Consider the following 5,536-nt stretch of genomic DNA (forward strand, 5'->3'; position numbering starts at 1 on the left):
TATTATGAAATTTTTAATAACTTCCCCGACAATTTTTATCTTAAACATTGTAAAACTTTTCCCGTTCGATTTATTTTTTTAACTTTGAATTTCGACTCGGTTTCGACTATCACGAGATCAACAATAGAATCACGATGATGTGGCATCCTTTGCATATGTTTACTGTAGTTCAATTACCGAGATTACTGTAGCCTAAATCCGGGGATGTCACAACTCTCCACTACTAACAAGAATTCTCGTCCCGAGAATTAAGAGGTAGAAGGAAAAAGCTCGGGGTATTCATCACGAAGATGATCCTCGCGTTCCCAAGTGGCATCATCTTCAGGATGATTTGATCATTTCACTTTGAGGAACTTGGTGACTTTTGCGACGAGTGTGACGTTCAGTCTGGTCGACAATGCGGACCGGATGCTCTTCAAGAGAGAGGTCTTGTTGCAGCTCAAGTATATCCGTGATCCACTACTCGAATAAAATCTTTGAAGCAGCGACAGAGCTGAGACACATGAAAGACACCGTGAACCTGAGGAAGGTTCGCCAGCAGTTCCAATTGATAAGCTATTTTCCACGCCTTTCGAGAATAGTGAAAGGACCTATATAGCGAGGAGTTAACTTGCCCTTGATTCCAAAACGATGTGCACCTCTCATTGGTGTGACGTGAAGATAAGCCTTTACGCCAGGTTGATATACCATATCTTGATGATGACGGTCATACCGACTCATCTGACGAGACTGAGCATCCTTCAGATTGTCATGAAAAATGTGGACTTGATCTTTAGTATGTTGGATAATATCCGGACCGAAGAGTGATCGGTACATTGAACGGTGGCTCGAGAATTTCATACGAAGCCAAGTGTAAAGGATACTTTGGAGTCAAATATGTACATGAGAGTCAGGTTTCAATCGTGTGGAACTTTGGGTTATGGGTCCACCATGTGGGCCGAGAGTAGGCAGAGGGGTGACATACTATACGGTCTTGGTAGCAAGACATGTCAGAGGATAGCCTGTCAGTTATGTTGGAACAACATCGATACCAAGGGCGGGGAATGAATAGAACCATTTTCCTGCTCGTTGAAATGAGGCGGACCAAAAGGCAAGGTTCTCGTCCACCGGCGGCTACCGAAATGTTATCCACAATAGTAACACGGTCTTACTGACAGAGTTGTACACCAAGGTTTATACCTAAACAGGGAATTAACACTGCTTAGATAAGTTATGCCACAAGAAAGGTCAAAAAGGTCAATGGGAATGAGAATGTGTTCACACACACAAGTATTAAAGTATACCATTCCCCAGGAAAACATAGGGTATGGTATGCATGATAGGTCACCCGGTACATAACCATCTTGATAAAGAGACAAGAAGAATCATGATGTTTACCCATACCATACGGTTTGGATAATTGATCAGGAACAATTTAGCATTGCGCTTCCAATGTTCCTGTTGAAATTTGAAGTACCACATCCGTGTTTCGGGGTAGCATCGACATGGTCATCAGATAAAGGTTGGACTTTGGGTACACAAAGAATTCATCAAAAACAACTTATAAAATAAGCCATATAGTTTCCGCATGGAAGATGGCGAATCCTACATATGGGAGGATTTATAACAATAGATCATGCGGCCCGGTGTGCCAAACAAGACATCATCGTACCGGGTTACATAAGACCAAAGTTATAATTATTGGGAAAATGTTCCAGCCATCATATCTATCCGAAATTCAGATCTGATTGGTGACGGGACGCCTCGGACTCAAGATGCGTGAGAAGAAAAGATGATGATGCAGGATTCTCAGGATATGAACTACACAAGTAATCCTTGGATCACGAGTTGGCTTGTAAGACATATGAACACAAGGTCAAGACATTCGTGCCCACATAGAATTCTTACGTCAAAATGCAACTAAGTTCTCATTTGGAAACCATCATCGAGGGTAACAAGGTTCTATGTGTAAATCTGGATCAGCTCTTATGAAGGAACTTATTTTCCTTGATCAAATCAGTCAGTGGCTTCGCGTGCTAAGAGAAGTTATATGAAGTGAAGATAGCAATCCTTCAAAACATATAACACTTCACAAATGCGTGAATGACTTGGGATTTCCCGAGAAGCAGCGAAACAAAACTTTCACATATTCACGGTGGAAAGAGTGCACGTGAACTTTGGGAAAACATTTCTGCTACCAAACACATTCTTCATGAGCTAGGCACAAGTATAATCCTTTCAAGAGTTTCATCGTGGAACATGGAGAAGTTGAGGGTGTGACTGATGGGCTCAACAACAATCCTTTCAAGATTTTGACCGGGATGAATTTCCAAAGTTATAATATCAAGGAGATAGCATTTGTCAAATCAAATGGTATAATGTCGTATGCTCGAGGGAACATCATCAATTAAACATTGGTCGAAGGGTGCACTCGAAAATACAGAATGAGTAGCACAACCAATGTCAAAAATGATGAGTCAACACCCAACACACTTAAGAAAGAAACAATCAGTTGTTAACCTCAAGGCAATAGGGTTGCCAGAAGTTTTGGAATCACACATCAGAGTTCAGTTGTTGGTAGTCCGGTTTGCAACAACACGGGACCAAGAAATAAATGGTGATGGCGAGAAGTATTACTATGTCAAGGATTCTTAAGAGGTGCAATGATGCTCACAACATTGTTGATAGAAAAGATAGTAAGACTCCAAGGTAGAAGCTAACATAAGCTGAACTAGCAAGGAACTCAAGGGACAACACAAAACATGAACACGTTTGTGTTGGAGGGATGGCAAAAGGTTGCCGATGAAATCTCAAACCATCGAGGGGCAAGGTGTTGGGGAACGTCGCATGGGAAACAAAAAATTTCCTACGCGCACGAAGACCTATCATGGTGATGTCCATCTACGAGAGGGGATGTTCGATCTACGTACCCTTGTAGACCGCACAGCAGAAGTGTTAGTGAAGGCGGTTGATGTAGTGGAACGTCCTCACGTCCCTCGATCCGCCCCGCGAACCGTCCCGCGATCAGTCCCACGATCTAGTGCCGAACGGACGGCATCTCCGCGTTCAGCACACGTACAGCTCGACGATGATCTCGGCCTTCTTGATCCAGCAAGAGAGATGGAGAGGTAGATGAGTTCTCCGGCAGCGTGACGACGCTCCGGAGGTTGGTGGTGATCTTATCTCAGCAGGGCTCCGCCCGAGCTCCGCAGAAACGCGATCTAGAGGTGAAACCGTGGAGATATGTGGTCAGGCTGCCGTGGCAAAGTTGTCCCAAATCAGCCCTAAAACCTCCGTATATATAGGGGGAAGAGGGGGAGCCTTGCCTTGGGGCTCAAGGGGCCCCAAGGGGGTCGGCCGAGCCAAAGGGGGGAGTCCTCCCCTTCCAAACCGAATCCAACTAGGTTTGGAAGGAGGAGTCCTTCCCCTTTTTCCCACCTCCTCTTTTTTTTCTTCTCTCTTTGATTTTCTTCCTATGGCGCATAGGGCCTTCTTGGGCTGTCCCACCAGCCCACTAAGGGCTGGTGCGCCACCCCCAAGGCCTATGGGTTTCCCCGGGGTGGGTTGCCCCCCCGGTGAACACCCGGAACCCATTCGTCATTCCTGGTACATTCCCGGTAACTCCGAAAACCTTCCGGTAATCAAATGAGGTCATCCTATATATCAATCTTCGTTTTCGGACCATTACGGAAACTCTCGTGACGTCCGTGATCTCATCCGGGACTCCGAACAACATTCGGTAACCAACCATATAACTCAAATACGCATAAAACAACGTCGAACCTTAAGTGTGCAGACCCTGCGGGTTCGAGAACTATGTAGACATGACCCTAGTGACTCCTCGGTCAATATCCAATAGCAGGACCTGGATGCCCATATTGGATCCCACATATTCTACGAAGATCTTATCGTTTGAACCTCAGTGCCAAAGATTCATATAATCCCGTATGTCATTCCATTTGTCCTTCGGTATGTTACTTGCCCGAGATTCGATCGTCAGTATCCGCATACCTATTTCAATCTCGTTTACCGACAAGTCTCTTTACTCGTTCCGTAATACAAGATCCCGCAACTTACACTAAGTCACATTGCTTGCAAGGCTTGTGTGTGATGTTGTATTACCGAGTGGGCCCCGAGATACCTCTCCGTCACATGGAGTGACAAATCCCAGTCTCGATCCATACTAACTCAACGAACACCTTCGGAGTTACCTGTAGAGCATCTTTATAGTCACCCAGTTACGTTGCGATGTTTGATACACACAAAGCATTCCTCCGGTGCTAGTGAGTTATATGATCTCATGGTCATAGGAACAAATACTCGACACGCAGAAAACAGTAGCAACAAAATGACACGATCAACATGCTACGTCTATTAGTTTGGGTCTAGTCCATCACATGATTCTCCTAATGATGTGATCCCGTTATCAAGTAACAACACTTGCCTATGGCCAGGAAACCTTGACCATCTTTGATCAACGAGCTAGTCAACTAGAGGCTTACTAGGGACAGTGTTTTGTCTATGTATCCACACAAGTATTGTGTTTCCAATCAATACAATTATAGCATGGATAATAAACGATTATCATGAACAAAGAAATATAATAATAACTAATTTATTATTGCCTCTAGGGCATATTTCCAACAGTCTCCCACTTGCACTAGAGTCAATAATCTAGTTCACATCACCATGTGATTCCAACGAATCCAACACCCATATATTTATGGGGTCTGATCACGTCTTGCTCGTGAGAGAGGTTTTAGTCAACGGTTCTGAAACTTTCAGGTCCGTGTGTTCTTTACAAATCTTTATGTCATCTTATAGATGCTGCTACTATGTGCTATTCGGAAATACTCCAAATATCTACTCTACTATACGAATCTGTTTCACTACTCATAGTTATTCGGATTAGTGTCAAATCTTGCATCGACGTAACCCTTTACGACGAACTCTTTAACCACCTCCATAATCGAGAAAAATTCCTTAGTCCATCAGTTACTAAGGATAAATTTTGACCGCTGCTAGTGATTCAATCATGGATCACTCTTTGTACCTCTCAACAGACTTTGAGTCAAGGCACACATCAGGTGCGGTACCCAGAATGGCATACTTTAGAGTCTACGGCTAAGGCATAGAAGACGACCTTCGTCTATTCTCTTTATTCTGCCATGGTCGGGTTTTGAGTCTTACTCAAATTCACACCTTACAACGCAACCAAGAACTCCTTCTTTGCTGATCTATTTTGAACTCCTTCAAAAACTTGTCAAGGCATGCATCTTGTTGAAAGTTCCATTAAGCACTTTCGATGTATCTCCATAGATCTTTGATGCTCAACGTTCAAGTAGTGCAATCCAGGTACTCCCTTGAAAACTCCTTTCAAACAACCTTGTATGCTTTACAGAAATTCTACATTACTTCTGATCCACAATATGTCAACCAGATATACTTATCAGAAATTCTATTGTGCTCCCACTCACTTCTTTGGAAATACAAGTTTCTCATAAACCTTGTACAAACCCAAAATCTTTGATCACCTCATCAAAGTGTATATTCCAAC

Source organism: Hordeum vulgare, chromosome 6H (assembly GCF_904849725.1).
Source record: "Hordeum vulgare subsp. vulgare chromosome 6H, MorexV3_pseudomolecules_assembly, whole genome shotgun sequence".
Lineage (NCBI taxonomy): Eukaryota > Viridiplantae > Streptophyta > Magnoliopsida > Poales > Poaceae > Hordeum > Hordeum vulgare.